The sequence below is a fragment of the Zalophus californianus genome, chromosome 5 (genome assembly GCF_009762305.2).
Source record: "Zalophus californianus isolate mZalCal1 chromosome 5, mZalCal1.pri.v2, whole genome shotgun sequence".
Classification (NCBI taxonomy): Eukaryota; Metazoa; Chordata; class Mammalia; order Carnivora; family Otariidae; genus Zalophus; species Zalophus californianus.
In genome coordinates this window covers 71,963,474-71,980,674 of record NC_045599.1, presented here as the reverse complement: position 1 = coordinate 71,980,674, position 17,201 = coordinate 71,963,474, and the positions used below count along the sequence as shown (strand labels likewise).

The 17,201-nt window shown below is 36.1% G+C and overlaps 1 long non-coding RNA gene across 5 annotated transcripts in view; it reads left to right on the top strand.

Annotated features, from left to right (window-relative positions):
* LOC113928907 overlaps positions 1-17,201 on the top strand; it is a 134,848-nt gene that overhangs the window by 24,521 nt on the left and 93,126 nt on the right. Inside the window, exon 5 of one of the 5 annotated variants that reach the window (XR_003522001.1) lies at positions 806-1,824. The exons of the other annotated variants lie outside the window; for them this stretch is intronic. This is a non-coding gene — a long non-coding RNA (uncharacterized LOC113928907). Of the gene's footprint in view, positions 1-805; positions 1,825-17,201 lie in introns of those variants that run through there. 5 annotated transcript variants of the gene reach the window in all.

Here is a 17,201-nt window from a genome sequence, read left to right as displayed (position 1 = left end):
CACAGAACATATTAGGCAACTTCCTTGAAGTGAAAACTTTCAATTTCAGAGGTAGTAGCTGATAGCCATTTGCTTATTAAGAATTATTAATTGAATGTTCTTTAAGTGCTAGCATTGGAAAAGAACAGCATGCAAAACTACAAATGGACTCTACTTTCATGTATACTGATTATTGTTAATGCTTAGAAAAGAGACAAAAAGTGGTGGTTAACCCAAAGACATACCCATTTAATAAAAGCCCAATTTTACTGGCTTGCCTTATGTAAACTTTTATTACATAAACCTTCTATCTCAAGGTCTAAAATTGTCAACTTTCTCTTCAATTAAATAATTCATATTACTTTGATATTGTTTTTTAGAGATTTCCAAGAACAGTTTTGGAAATTTTTCATATTTTAGTTCATTGGTACTGTGGAATTGACTATTTTTAAGGCACTATGTCCTGCTGGGCCACCAGGGTTGGTGAAGGATCTCAAGATAGCTGGGCAAAAACTTGCTCTAAAGACCATTTATTGGGTAGCTTTTGGGGAGATCATACCCCACAACCAGAAGGGCCTTCTTAACTCCCTGAAATCCCATAATAAGACCCTAACCTCCATATTGGCTGCTGTCCCTGAGAATCTACCTGTTATCGACTGGGACTTACTACAAAGCCAGTGTGGTGAAGCCTGGCTTGGTAGATGACTTTGAGAAAAAGTTTAATGCCCGGAAGTTTCCTGTGCTGGAGGATGAATATACTGTCCAGGTACATGCTGAATAAAAAGATGATGTGAAAAGTTATGTTGAGTTTTTGTCTCTCTCAAAGGCCAGGATTGAGGAATATGAAGAACAAGCTGGAGAAGATGAAGAACATAATTCCATTTGATCAGATGATCATTGAGGACCTGAATGAAATTCTCCCAGAAACCAAATTAGACAAGAAGAAATATCCCTTTTGGCCTCACAAGCAAATCAAAAATCTATAAACTTGAGTTGGGGAGAGAGCTCTGGCCTTGTATTACAAACGCTGGACATTAAAATTAATTATATGGTAATAAAAAAAAAAGCACCATGTCCTTTAATCTAGAAGTAGAAACTCTAGTCTGTCATTGTTCACATAGTTTACATTGACCTTATGTTTATTGATTATGTGCCATTATAATAAATAAACATTCTTTTAAAGTAAAGAACTTATTTATGCTAGATACTTTATGAAATGTCTAATTCCTTCAGTCATAGTTCTCTTTTAGAGATCAGGAAACCCATGTTCAGAGATCAGGAAACCCTTGTTCAGAGAGGTTAAGTGACTTGCCCATGGTTATACAAGCAGTAAGTGATGGAACAGGATTCAGACTTTATTCAGATGCTGTTTGAATCTGAAGCCAGTAGTTTTTTCTTACCCTACTCAGCTCGTCTTTGTTTGAAACTTAGCAAGGCTACTGGATCTTTTGAGACAACCTATATAATTATATATTCCTTAATATGTAAGGATCCATGTTAGTTTTCATTGTAATTTAGGGCTTATTTAATAAAGGTTTCTGTCTTTCATAGCGTATTTAACTTTGCCAAATGATTAAAATATATCATTTCCCTTTTTGTCTTGGTTGCTCATAAGCTCATGGTTAATAATAATACTCACTTTTAGTAATTTTCTCATCTGTGGTTCCTCATGTAATTATGTCCTGTGTTTGTTCATTTAGTTGCTAAGCTCTTATTTTTAAATTAACCTGTTATATAAAAATATTTTAAATTATAAATCACCACAGTCTTTTAAAGATTCTAGATAGACAAAAATGAATATAAAATATTTATTATTTTGTAATCTGATTGTTCATTAATATGTCCAAGTACCTAAAACAGTAGATAACACAGAGTAGATATTAGTGAATGAGTGGATTGAATTAATCTATTTCTCCTAGACATCTAGCTGATTCCAAGTGGAACTTAAATTTATTTACACTTAATGTATTTACTGATACAAAGTGGTAGACTTTGCTGTTTTACTTTACATCTTCTATTTGACATGTGTTTTCCATTTTACTCTCCCTTCTTGCTTTCTTTGGATTGATATCATGATTAATTTTATGTGTCTACTTCACTGGGCTAGAAGGGTACCCAGCTACTTGGTCAAACATTCTTCGGTCCAACATTCTGAGTATGTCCATGAGGGTGTTTCTGGATGAGATTAACATTTGAATTGGTAGACTGAGTAAAACAGATTGCCCTCCCAATATGGGTGAGCCTCATCTAACCTGTTGAGGATCTGCATAGAACTGAAACATTTAGCTTTTCTGGGTGTTAAGCCAGCTGGCTTTCAGACAAGAAATAGACTTTTGGCTTTTCTGGTTCTCAAGCCTGTGGGTTTGGATTGGAACTACACCATCAGCTCTCTCCTGGGTCTCCAGTTTACTGACTGCAGCTCTTGGGACTTCTCAGCTTCCATAATTTCATGAATCAACACATACATCCATTCTATTGGTTTTAGTTCTGTTTCTCTGGATGTTCCTGAGTAATACAATTGATAATTTAAAAATTTTCAATTTTTCCTCTAATTTAGAAGTTTTACAGTCTGTTTCTGTTCATTTTTTGGTTCTAGAAATAATAACATAATGATCGTAGCCTAAAGTTAATCAGTACGTTTAACCTCCTTTTGGATAATATAAAGACTTCACAACTTTTTAACCCCATTTCTTCCCCTCTTGACACATTGTTATTGTGCTTTGTATACTTTTTAATCCCTGAGACTTTAATGTTACTGTTCTTTATATTTGTGTACAAATACATATTTGGCAGTGTATTTGCTGTTGCTTCTTCCATGTTAGATCTTATATCTGGAATACATTCCTGCTTCTAGTAGTTTATTCTTGACCATTTCTTCTAGAGACTGTCTGCTGATGACACGTTCTGTTTTATTGTTTTGACAAAGTTGTTTTAGTTTGTTAATTATTTAGCCATATTTTGCTGGGTATAAAATTCAGGATTAGCAGTAATTTTGGTCATTATGTTTAAGATCTCATTCCACTGTTTTCTGGTTTTCATTGTTGTTTTTGTGATGTTATTTATTGATTTGACTTTCATATATGTGTATATGTATGTATGTATGTGTATATATAGCTTTGAGGCATACTTTGTTTATCATGTAATTCATCCATTTCAAGTATATAATTTGGTGATTTTTTTTTTAGTAAATTTAGTTTTGTGTAGCCATCACCACTGATTAGTTTTAGAACATTTCTGTCAGCCTAATAAGAAACCTCATGTCCATTAACTGTTAATCCTCATTCCTCCCACCTTATCCCAGACAACACTAGTCCATTTTTTCTGTCTCTGTAGATTTTCCTTTTCTGGAAATTTCATATAAATCAGTCATAGAATATGTGATTTCTTGTAGTTGTATTCTTTCACTTAGCATAATATTTTTGAGGTTCATGTATGTTGAAGCATGTACTAGTAATTTATTCTTTCTGTTGATGAATAGTATTACACTATATGGATATACTACATTTTGTCTCTCCATCAGTTGTTGGACATTTAGTTTTTTTCAGATTTTGACTATGAATATGAATAATGCTGCTAAAAGAATTCATGTATAAATCTTTGCATATGTTTTCATTTCTTTTGGGTAGATACCTAAGAGTAGAATTGCCCAGTCATTTGGCAAATTTATTTTTAACTTTTTACAAGAGACTTCTAGACTTTTGTCCAAAGTGTTTGCATCATTTTATTTTTCTACCAGTAGTGTGAGGATGCCTGTTTCTCCACATCCTAGCCAACATTTGTTATCTATTTTCTTTTTCTTTTTTTTTTTAAGTAATCTCTACTCAACATGGGGCTCAAACTCATTACCCCAAGATCAAGAGCATCTCTACTAACTGAGCCAGCCAGACATCCCTATTATCATCTATTAAAAAAAAATTATCATAGCCACCTAGTGGGTGTGAAATTGCTTCTTACTGTAGTTTTAATTTGCATTTTCTAAACCAGTGATATCGAACATCTTTTTATATACTTATTAACCATTCGTATATATTCTTTGATGGGAATTTATTTTTGAAAATTTTACCCATTGGATTGGATTGGATTATTTGTTTTCTCATATATAAAGGATTCTTTGACTATTTTGTATATAGGTCCCTTATAAGATAAAATTTTGCAATATTTTCTCCCACTCTGTTCCTTGTCTTTTAATTTTCTTAATGGTGTCTTTTGAAGTACAAAAGACTTGAATTTTGGTGAAGTCTGGTTTATCATATTTTTTTGGTGTTATATCTAAGAAATTTTTGCCTAACCTAGCGTCTTGAAGGTAATCAACTGTGTTTTCCTTTAAAAGTTTTAGCTCTATGGGGCGCTTGCGTGGCTCAGTTGAGTGTGCCTTTGGCTCAAGTCATGATCCCGGGGTCCTGGAATTGAGCCACACATTGGGCTCCCTGCTCAGCAGGGAGCCTGCTGCTTCCCCTGCTTGTGTGCCCTTTTTCTTTCTGACAAATAAATAAATAAAATCTTTAAAAAAAAAAACTCATAGAGAATACCAAAACACTTTTGACAAAGAAAAGCAAAGCTGGACAACTTATACTTTCCAGTTTCAAAATTTAATATAAAACTACTTCAGTTGTTATCAACATGATGTGGTACTGGCAAAAGATAGACATGTAGATCACTAGAATAGAAGTGAGAGTACAGAAATAAATGTTTATACTTAGGGTGAACTGATTTTCAACAAAGGTGTAAAGGAAATTCAGAGGGAAAGGATAGCCTTTTTAATGAATGGTGCTAGGAAAACTAGATATCTATATGCCAAAAGATGACGTTAGACCTTTATCTCATACTATATACGGAAATTAACAGAAAATAGATCAGAGCACAGGGCAGGGCACCTGGGTGGCTCAGATGGTTGCGTGTCTGCCTTCGGCTCAGGTCATGATCTCCAGGTCCTGGGATCGAGCCTCATGTCAGGCTCCCAGCTTAGTGGGGAGTCTGCTTCTCCCTCTCCCTCTGCTGCTCCTCCTGCTGTGCTGTCTCTGTCTCTGTCTCTGTATCTCTCTCAAATGAATAAATAAAATCTTTAAAAAAAATAGAGCTAAATGTTAGAGCTAAAACTTATTTTTTTCTGAGATTTTATTTAGTTATTTGAGAGAGAGGGAGCGCAAGCAGGCAGAGTGGCAGGCAGAGGGAGAGGGAGAAGTAGGCAGAAGGACAGACCAACTGAGACATCCAGGCATCCCTCTCTATGAATTCTATACAAATTTTGCAATTTTATGTAATTTGCAATTCTACATAAATTTTAGGATTATCTTACAATTTCTGTCAAAAGGCTGCTGAAGTTTTGGTAGGGATTGTGTTGAATATTTGAATCAATCCGGGGAGAGTTGCCATTGTAACACTTTTGAACTTTCTACTTCACAAACCTGGCATCTGACCTTCTTTTGAAGGTAACTTCCTTTTTTTTCCCTTCCACTGTGGTTGCTTTTAAGGTCTTGCTCTTTCCTTTTAGATTTAAGTAATCATGTGATGTCTTTAAGTGTGGATTTCTTTTTATTTATACTGCTTGGGAATTTTTGGCTTCTTGATTATGTGAATTGGTGTCTTTGATCAGTTCTGGAAATTTTGTCGATCTCTTCAAGTACCGTTTTTATAAATCTAAAATACCATCAATTGAAACATGCAACATTTAGGGCGCCTGGGTGGCTCAGTCGGTTGAGCGACTGCCTTTGGCTCAGGTCATGATCCTGGAGTCCCGGGATCGAGTCCCACATCAGGCTCCCTGCTCGGCGGGGAGCCTGCTTCTCCCTCTGACCCTCCCCCCCTCTCATGCTCTCTCTCATTCTTTCTCTCAAATAAATGAATGAAATCTTAAAAAAAAAAAAGGAATCCTTAAAAAAAAAAATGCAACATTTATGCACCACCAAAAGAGAAAAAAATGTTACTAATGCCTTAATGGTAGTATTATGTGGGGGCACCTGGGTGGTTCAGTCATTTAAGCATCTGACTCTTGGTTTCAGCTCAGGTTGGGTCTCGGGGTGGTGAGATGGAGCCCCATGTCATGCTCTGCGCTCAGCAGGGAGTCTGAGATCCTCTCCCTCTCCCTTTGCCCCTCCCCCAGATTTCGCTCTCTTTTTTTATTTTTATTTTTTTAAGATTTTATTTATTTATTTGACAGAGAGAGACACAGCAAGAGAGGGAACACAAGCAGGGGGAGTGGGAGAGGGAGAAGCAGGCTTCCCACTGAGCAGGGAGCCCGATGTGGGGCTTGATCCCAGGACCCTGGGATCATGACCTGAGCTGAAGGCAGACGCTTAACGACTGAGCCATACAGGTGCCCCTCTCTCTTTTTTTAAAGATTTTATTTATTTATTTGACAGAGGGGGAGTGAGAGAGGGAGCACAAGCTAGGGGATGTGGCAAGGGAGAGGGAGAAGTAGGCTCCCTGCCGAGCAAGGAGCCTGATGCGGGGCTTGATCCTGAGCCACCCATGCACCCCCCCCCCTCTTAAATAAATAAATCTTAAAAAAATAATAGTATTATGAATGAATTGGTCATAACCTCATTGCTTAGAAATTTGTCATTTTCCCAAAGGATTTGGCAAACATTTCTTCATTTGCATTGCTTTGTGCATAGATTTTTTATCTGTATCTCTAAGAAAGCATAGCGCAATTTCATTTATTTGTATCTTACTTCCTGTAAGTAATTAGTTGCTGCTTTTTAAAGATGTTCAGGTCAGTTCTGACTGCTGTAGCAGAATCCCATAAACTGGGTGACTTAAATGACAAACATTTTACAGTTCTGAAGTCTGGGAAGACCTAGATGAAGGTGCTGACAGATTCAGTTGTCTGGTGAGGATCTTGTTCCTGATTTGCAGATGGTTACCTCCTCACATGGTGGGGAGAGAGATCATTTCTCTTATGTCTTTTCTAGTAAGGACACTAATCGCATTCATGAGTTTCACCCCCAAGACCTAATTACCTCCCAAAGGCTCTACCTCTAAATACCATCAAATTAGGATTAGGATTTAAACATATGAACTTTGAAGGGACCCAAGTATTTAGCCCATAGCACAAGAATATAATGATTACTCATTTATGGCCGTTGTTTCAGTTATGAATATTTGTTTCACTAAGGTCAGATTGTATGTCTGTGTATACACATTAGCTTCTAAACAATTTTTCTGGAGTGTATTATACATCACAGTAATTTTTTTAAGATTTATTTATTAGAGAGAGAGAGTGTGAGAGTAGGGGGGAGGGGCAGAGGGAGAGGGAAATAATCTCAAGCAGACTCCCCGCTGAGCAGGGAGCCTGATGCAGGGATTGATCTCATGACCCTGACATCATGACCTGAGCTGAAATCAAGAGTTGGGGGCTCAACCGACTGAGCCACCCAGGAACCCCTCCATTGCAATAATTTCTTAATGGCAAATCATAGTTTTTGTTTTGTTTTTTGATACTGAAACCTGGGAAAATCATAGTTTTTAAAAATTTACTTTTTTATTTTTTAAAAGATTTTATTTATTTATTTAGAGAGAAAGCACTAGCAGGGGGAGGGGCAGAAGGAGAGGGAGAAGCAGACTCCCTGCTGAGCAGGGAGCCCAATGTGGGGCTCCATCCCAGGACCCTGGGATCATGACCTGAGCCAAAGGCAGAGGTTTTTTTTTTTTTTTTATTATGTCCAGTTAGCCACTGTATAGTACATCATTAGTTTTTGATGTAGTGTTTAAAATTTACTTTTTAAAGAATACAGCATGAAGATTTAATATACTCCTACGTTGTGAAATGATTACCACAGCCAAGTTAATTAACATATCCATCACCCTAGATAGTTTTCTTTTGTGGTTGAGAACACTTAAGATCTACTCTCTTAGCAGGATGCCTGGGTGGCTCAATCAGTTAAGCATCTGCCTTCACCTCAGGTCATGATCCCAAGGTCCTGGGATCAAGCCTCACATCAGGCTGCTTGCTCAGAGGGGAGCCTGCTTTTCCCTCTACCTGCAGCTTCCCCTGCTTGTGCTCTCTTTCTGACAAATAAATAAAATCTTTAAAAAATACTCTACTTTCTTAGCATAGCAGATCTCCTGTGTACAATACAGTATTGTATTATTGTATTATTTGTATATTGTATATGTATTGTATATTATATATATTGTATTATATGTATTACATATATAGTATATATAATATATATTATATATTTATTATAGGTATTATATGTATTATATATAATATATTGTGTTATATGTATCATATGTATTATATGTTATATATTGTGTTATATGTGTTATTGTATATTGTATTATTTTTTATATTTATTTCAATTCAACTAGCCAACATATAGTGCATCATTAGTTTTTGATGTAGTGTTCAATGATTGATTAGTTGCATATAACACCCAGTACTCAACACATCACATGCTCCCCTTAATGCCCATCACCCAGTTACCTCATCATTTTTAAGCATGCCATTCATTTACTTTTAAATGTAGTCAGCATAGTTTTATAATTTGTATCTAATAATTCTAATATTTAAAGTCTTAATGGTCTCTTGCTGTTGTTTTTCATTTATGTAGGCTTTTTTCCCCTGGTGGTTTGTTTCCCTTGTATTCTTGGTTATCTTTCTCATTGCCCTTGCAAAATTATTTGGAGAGTCCTGGTGGCTTAGAGTAAAGCTACCTTTCTATAGAGACGATTTGCATTCACTTATACCAAAGAACCTAGGACCATTTCAACCAAAATCACAGCTTGAGTTGTTCTTGTCATTCAAGGTAATGAAAACCTGGTCAGCAAATCCCCATAAAGGCCAGCCTATGGCCAAAGATTTTCAGTAATGGTAGGCTGGGAATTTTATGGTTTCAGGCCTTACATTTAAGTCTTTAATACATTTCAAGTTAATTTTTGTGAGTGTTGTAAGATAGTAGTCTAGTTTTATGTTTTTGCATGTGGCTGTCCAGTTTTCCCAGCACCATTTACTGAAGAGCCTCTTTTCCCCTTTGTATATTCTTGGTTCCTTTGTTGTAGATTAATTGACCATTGACTGTGTATATGTGGGTTTATTTCTGGGTTCTTTGTCCTGTTCATCTATGTGTCTTTTTTGTAAGATTTTATTTTATTTATTTGTCAGAGAGAGAGAGCACAAGCAGGGGGAGTGGCAGGCAGAGGGAGAAGCAGGCTCCCTGCTGAGCAAGGAACCCGATGTTGGACTCCATCCCAGGGCCCTGGGATCATGACCCAAGCTGAAGGCAGACACTTAACTGACTGAGCCACCTAGGTGTCCCTATGTGTCTGTTTTTATACCATTACCATACTGTTCTGATTTCTATAACTTTGTAATATAGTTTGGAATCAGGGCTTGTGATGCCTGCAGCTTTGTTCTTTCTCAAGATTGCTTTGGTTATTTGGGGTGTTTTGGGGTTTCATATAAATTTTAGCATTGTTCATTGATTGCTATTGGGATTCAGGGTCTTTTATGGTTGGTTCAGTACCAATTTTAGGATTGTTTGTTGATTGATTATTTACCATTGGGATTTTGATAGGAATTGCATTGAATCTGTAGATTGTTTTGGGGTAATATGGACATTTTAACAGTATTAACTCTTTCAGTCCATGAGCATGAATATCTTTCCACTTATTTGTGTCTTCTTTAATTTCTTTCATCAATGTTTTGGAGTTTTCAGTGTATCGGGCTTTCATTTCCTTGGTTAAATTTATTCCCAGTTATTATTCTTTTTAATGTAATTGTAAAGTAATTGTTTTCTTAATTTCTTTTTCTGAGAGTTTGTTATTAGATATTTGTACGTTGATTTTGTACCGTAGCTTTACTGAATTTGCTGATTAGTTCCAACAGTTTTTTGGTGGAGTCTTTATTAGGGTTTTATATATTTAAAATCATGTTTTCTGTGGATAGTGACAGTTTTACTTCTTCCTTTTCAATTTGGATGCTTCTTATTTGTTTTTCTTGTCTTATTGCTGTGGCTAGGATTTCTAATATTATCTTGAATAAAAGTGGAGAGAGTGGGTATCCTTGTCTTGTTCTTGATGTTAGAGAAAAAGTATATAATGTTAGCTGTGGACTTTAAATATATGGCCTTTATTATGTTGAGGTACATTTACTCTATACTCACTTTGTTGAGAGTTTTTTTTTTTTTTAAATCATAAATGGATGTTGAATTTTGTCAAATGTTTTTTTTTCTGCATCTCTCGAGATTATGTGATTTTTATCCTCCAGTTTGTTAATGTGGTGTATCATGCTGATTGATTTGCAGATGTTGACATATCTTTGCATCCTTGGAAAAAATTCCAGTTGATCATGGTGTATTATTCTTTTAGTGTATTTTTCAACTTGGTTTGTTAATATTTTGTTAAGATTTTTGCATCTGTATTGATCAGGGATATTAGCCTGCAATTTTTTTTGTGGTGTCCTTGTCTGGTTTTGTATCAGGGTAATGCTGGCCTTGTGAAATGAGTTCGGAAATGTTCCCTCCTCTTTAATTTTTTGGAAGAGTTTGAAAAGGATAGGTATTAAATCTTCTTTACGTGTTTCCTAGAATTCACCAGTGAAGCTGTCTGGTCCTGGACTTTTATTTTTTGGGAATTTTTAATTATTTATTCAGTATGCTTAGTAGCAATTGGTCTATTTACATTTTTATTTCTAAATCATAAATCTTGGAGGATTGTATGTTTCTTGAAATTTATATATATATTTTTAAATTTTTAAATTTTTATTTTTTTAAAGATTTTATTTATTTATTTGACAGCGAGAGAGACAATGAGACAGGAAACACAAGCAAGGGGAAGCGGCAGGCAGAGGGAGAAGCAGACTCCCTGTGGAGGAGGGAGCCTGACGTGGGGCTTGATCCCAGGACTCTGGGATCATGATCTGAGCTGAAGGCAGATGCTTAATGACTGAGCCACCCAGGCGCCCCTATACATTTCTTTTCAGTTGTACAGTTTGTTGGTGTATAACTGTTCATAGTAGGTTTCTTATGATCTTTTGTATTTCTGTGGTATCATTGTAATTTCTCTTTCATGTCTGATTTTATTTATTTGAGCCATTTCTCTTTTTTTTCTTGGTGAATCTGCTAAAGGTTTTTCATTTTGTTTATCATTTCAAAGAAGCAACTCTTAATTTCACTGGTCTTTTCTATTGTCTTTTCAGTCTCTATTTCATTTATTTCATTTCTGATGCTTGTTTGTTTTCTTTCAACTTTGGGCATCATTCATTCTTTTTCTGTTTCCTTTAGGCATAAAGTTAGATTGTTTTTATGAGATTTTTCTAGTTCCTATAGGTATAAAGTTAGATTGTTTATATGAGATCATATGATCTATCCTGGAGAATATTTATGTGCATTTGAGAAGAATGTGTATTCTGCTGTTTTTGGATGGAATATTGTATATATATTAAGTCCATCTGATCTAATGTGTTGATTTACTTACTAATTTTCTGTTTTAATGAGCAATCTATTCATGTAAGTGGGGTATTAAAGTCCCCTACTATTATTGTATTGCTGTCATTATGTCCCTTTAGGTCTGTTAATTTTTGCTTTGTATATTTAAGTGCTCCTTTTTTAGGTGCATATTTACAAATATTATAGCCTCTTGTGGGATTCACCCCTTTATCATTATGTAATGCCCTTCTTTTTCCTTTTATGTAGTCTTTGTTTTAAAGTCTATTTTATCTGATAGAGCTACTCCAGCTTTTTTTTTTTCATTTCTGTTTGTGTGGAAGTTTGTTTTTCATCCCTTCACTTTCAGTCTGTGTGTGTCCTTACATCTGAAGTGAGTCTTTTGTAGGCAGTGTATAGATTGGTCTTGTTTTTTTATTCATTCAACCACTCTGTCTTTTGATATGAGAATTTAGTCCATTTACATTTAAAATAATTATTTATAGGTATGTACTTATTGCCAGTTTGTTAAGTGTTTTTTTGGTTATTTTTAATTGTTCCTTTCTTATTCTTTTTCAGTCTTTCCTTGGTTTGATGACTGACTTTAGTGTTTTGTTTAGATTCCTTTCTTACTATCTTTTGTGTATATACTTTTTTGATTTTTGGTTAACATGAGGCTCACATATAACAGTTTATATATATATATAACAACACAACACATTTTAAATTGATAGCAGCTTAAGTTTTTGTTTTGTTTTGTTTTGCTTTGTTTTGTTTTTGTTTTTAAAGTTGGCTGCACACCTAGCAAGAAGCCCAATGCAGGGCTTGAACTCATGACCCTGAGATCAAGATCTGAGTTGAGATGGAGTTGGTTGCTTAACCAACTGAGCCACTCAGGCACCCTGATAGCAGGTTAGGTTTGAATGCATTTTAAAAGTCTATATTTACCACCCCCTGCATTTTATGTTTTTGATGTCACATTTTATATCCTTAATTTAAAAAATTTTTTAATTTAAATCCAATTTAGTTAACAAATAGTGTATTATTGGTTTCAGGGGTAGAATTTAGTGATTCATCAGTTACATATAACACCCAGTGCTCATTACATCAAGTGCCCTCCTTATGCCCATCACCCAATTACCTTGTCCCCCACCTACCTTTAACTGATAATTGTAGTTACACTTATTTTTATTATTTTCATTTTTTAACCTTGATACTAGCTTTATAAGTAAGTAATCTACTACCTTTACTATACATTTACTTTTACCAGTGAGGCTTATACTTTCATAGTCTTAATACTGGATTAATGCCCTTTCTCTCTGGCTTAAAGAAGAATTTCTTGTAAGGCTGGTTTAGTGGTGATGAAGTTTTTAGCTTTTTTTCATCTAGAATACTCTTTATCTCTTTTTCTATTCTGAATGAAAGGCTTGCTGGGTAAAGTGTTCTTGGTTGCAAGTTTTTTTTTCCTTTTAGTACTTTGAATATATCATGTCACTCCCTCTGGCCTGCAAAATTTCTCTCAAAAACCTGCTGATAGTCTTATAAGGATTCCCTTGTATGTGACAAGTTGTTTTCTTGTGCTGCTTTTAAGATTCTCTTTAATTATTGACAGTTTTATGATGTTTCGGTGTGGATATTTTTGGGTTCCTGTCATTTGGAACTTTCTGGGCTTCCTGGATCTGAATATTGGTTTCCTTCCCCTGGCATAGGGAAATTTTCAGCCATTATTTCTTCAAATAAATTTTCTGCCCTTTTCTCTCTCTCCTTCCCTTCTGGGACTCCTATAAAGTTAATGTTATTTCATGTAATATTGTCCTATTGGTCCTTTAAACTACCTTCACTTTTTAAAATTCTTTTATCTTTCTGTTGCTTTGTGTGGGTGAATTCCACTGCCTGTCTTCAAGCTCAATGATCATTTCTGCTCTGATTTAGTCTGCTGTTACATTTTTTGGTTCATTTATTATATTCTGCAGCTCTATGACTTCTTTTTGGTTCTTTCTTATATTTTTGTATTTCTTTGTGGATGTTCTAACCCTGTTCATCTATTCTCCCTTTAGTTGAGCATCTTTGTGATTATTACTTTGAATTCTTTATCATATATGTTACTTATCTCTGTTTCATTAAGGTTTTTTCCTGAGGTTTTATCGTGTTCTTTCATTTGATAGATAAGCCTCTGTTTCCTCTGGGAAACACTCTGGATTTGTTTCTGTGTATTAGGCAAAACAGCTATCTCTCCTAGTCTGGAAAGGGTGGCCTCGTGTTGGAGATAAACCTTATCTTTCAACCTTGCTGTAGCTCTGGTTGTCTTTTAGACCTTTGTGATTATCTAAGCAGCTTGATTTTTACTTGGTAGGTCAAGGTGTGCCAAGACCTGTCAGTGTTCCAAAGGGAGGGATCTCAGTCAGCACCTATTTTCAGGCTGACTGGAAACCAGACCCTCAGGCAGCAGCTTTTAAAGTATGCAAATATATACTGTCCTGTGGAAGTTAAACCTTCCTGGCTTCCAGATAAGGTGATCTGGAGGTGACCTCTGGGTGACAGTTGCAAAAACTGGGACTTCAGGCGAATATGTAAGCTCCTTTTCGGGAGGTACTTCGGAGCTATATCAAGGCTGAGGGAGAGTGTGAGGATGGCATCCCCCTGCGTACATTCCCTAAGCTGCTTGGTAGTCTCTAAATGTGTGGCAAACCTGAAGTCTGCCCGTCAGGCTGAAGCCCCAGGAAAGGTAAATAGGCCTTTTTCATAGGAGGACTGGGGTGTGTTTCATTCTGTGTCTGTGCAGTGTCCTGGGGGTGGTAGCATGCCAAAACTGTCTCTATTTGAGTCCCATGGAGCCCAGAAATGTAACCCATCCTGGCCAACAGAGCCAGGTGATCATGGAGTGTCCCCTGTGTGTACTGCATATGCCTGCTGGCTTTAGCAAGGCATTGGGAGAACGTAGGGCCAGCATGCAACCACTGGCTTTTGCAGGGCAGCAGGAAGCACTGGACTGGGATGTGCTCACCGGCATTAGCAAGTTAGAATTACCGTTTTTGTGCTCTCCTTCTAACTTGCAGCACATTTGTCCCTGGAGATAGTCCCAATGGGCCTCTCCTCCTCTGACAGACACTTTAAGATTAGCAAATGAATCTCCTTCACATAAAGTCTAGACACTTTTCAAATTGCTGCTTTTTACTTGTCCCCATGGGGAATAAGTCTGCCCATAAGCCCTTTTAGAGCAGAATCTCAGTTCCCTACAGCTCTTTGGGTCTCCTGGATGTAAGCCCTATTGGTTTCCAAAGGCAGACATTTTGGCGGCTTATCCCTCTCTTGTAGGTCTCAAGGTTGGGGTGCCTTATATGGAGAGTGATGAACCCCTTACTCCTCAGGGAGAAGTTCAGGATTTTGAGATCTCTCCTGATTGTGGGTCACCAACTTGGTGGAGGAGGGGTTTGGTGAGACTGTGTCTTTACCTTTTTAGCCAACTTGATGTGGCCCTTTTACCATTTGTTGTGAAGGAGCTGTTAAACTACTTTTCAAGTCCTTTTCAGAGGGAATTGTTCCAAATGTAGCTGTAAATTTGGTCTGTCTGTGGGAGGAGGTGAGTTCAGGATCTTTCTTTGCTGCCATCTTGGACTGCCTGTGGAAAAAATTAACTTAATCAAGTAATTTCTTTTTTTTTTTTTAAGATTTTATTTATTTAAAGAGAGCATGAGCTGTGGCTGGGGGTGGGGTAAAGGGAAAGGGAGAGAATCTCAACCAGACTCCGCTGAACATGGAGCTCATTGCAGAGCTCAATCTCATGACCCTGAGATCATGACCTGAGCCCAAACCAAGAGTCAGACGCTTAACCGATTGAGCCACCCATGTGCCCCTAACCAAGTAATTTCTTTCAGTAAATGCCTAATATAAAGGTAAAGCTTGACTAAGACAGACTGGAGTTTTGAAAACACATAAATAACTAAAAGATTGTGTGATTTTTGTTGTGTACTTACAAATTTTGCAGTGTAATAGTTGAGAATAACTTAACCTTCATTTATGCTTTTTCTCTCTTCCATGTAGGCATGATTTATACCACTTGTAGTTTATGTATGATTGCTTTCACATTTTGTATGTTACTACTTTGAAGTGTAGAACATAAAAGTGAGTTATAAATAATTGATGATTGCTACACAGCTCAACACTGTTTTCAGCCAGTCAAAATGTTGCTGTTTGGCTTAATTAAGGAGTGTGAGACCCATGGTTTCTGTGACAACTCAAGGTCAGTTGACTTGGGTATGTCCGACCAAACTGTTCCTGTAGAATAAATAGGCTGTTTGTAAACAGGACGACTAAGTATTCTCTCATAAGATTTTAAGTTCACAAAGCGTGAGGCACCCGGATAAAAGGTCAAATGTGAAAGGTTATAAGCTACTTTGGGCTTATTCTTGTGTGGAACCTTTGGCTGCCTTAGTCTGAGGTCTTGAAATAGTTTGCACAAGGCCTTTTGCCAAAAGACTACTGAGAGTTGGCTCAGGCAGGATTCTATTACAAAATCCTGTTCTCTTTTTCACACTCTTTGTGTGTGTCCTGCTGTCTGAAGTTTATGAAAATACAAGGAATTTTATTGAAGCTAAGTATATAAATGAAACAACCAGATCATTTCATATCATATAAAATAAATTTAGAATTTTCTTTTTAGGGACAGAGGTCCACAAATTGAATGTATTATGATAAATACTTGCAAAATTAATTGCAAATTACATTTTAGAAAAAGAGTAAGTTTTATCAGACTAACAAAGAAGACGAAAAACACTGGCAGAAAAACTTGGGGCAGTTGTAGGCTTTTTAAAAAGGCACTGTATATCTGTTCCACCTAAACCACCAGAGCAGTCTTTAAATACTAGTGAGATATTTTAGTTAATGAGATCTTTTTCTGTTATATGTTATGCTGTTGAGTGGTATTTGCTCTGTATTATGAAGAAAAAGGATATAATTCGTCTTTTTCAAAACTTTTTGCTTTGCTTTAGATTTATTACTGTTTTTATTCTTCCTCAGAGTAGGAATGCATTCCAGGAATACAAAAACCAAAGTGAATGTTAGATTTACTTTCTCTGGCATTAAAGCTTAGCTTGAAGAGCCTTCTTCAGTTTTTTGGCTATCATACTTATCTGCATTACTAGTTTGTTTTCTCATGTTTATATACTACTTCAGGGCTACAAGTTCTGTCTTGGTCGATTTTGATATATTTTCATTCTTGGGTTTGTTAATAAAGATGTAGGCACTGGATATATATTTTTAAAAATTTATTTATTTGCTTTAAGTAATCTCTACACCCACTGTGGGGTTTGAACTCATGAACCAGACATCAAGAGTCATATGCTCTTCTGACTGAGGCTGCCAGGTGTGCCTCACCACTGGATTTTCTTAAGGTAGAAAAAAAGTGGGGCAAAGGACAGTGAAACAATGACAAAATAATCATTCTCAAACACAAAGTATAAGCCATAGACCATTTTAACTATGAATGAACTTTTGTGTGATAGTAGCAGTTATAAAGAAATCACCCAGATAAATGGAAAAGCAAATACATTTTATTAGGAAATTTAGAGTAACTCCTAGTGGTGGATTAATGCATGCAGTGTGGATCATAAACAGTGATACCCAGGCTTTCATTATTTTATTGTACTATGGAGCATAGGCATGGGAAAGATGGGACTTTGCAGTGTGTGTCATAAAGTCTGATTTATTTTTTCCTTGTAGAACAATGAAACAAAGCCATTTATCTTTTTTAAAAAAAATTATTTAAATTCAAGTTAATTAACATATATGTATTATTAATTTCAGAGGTGGAATTTAGTGATTCATCAGTTGCGTATGACATCCAGTGCCCTACTTAGA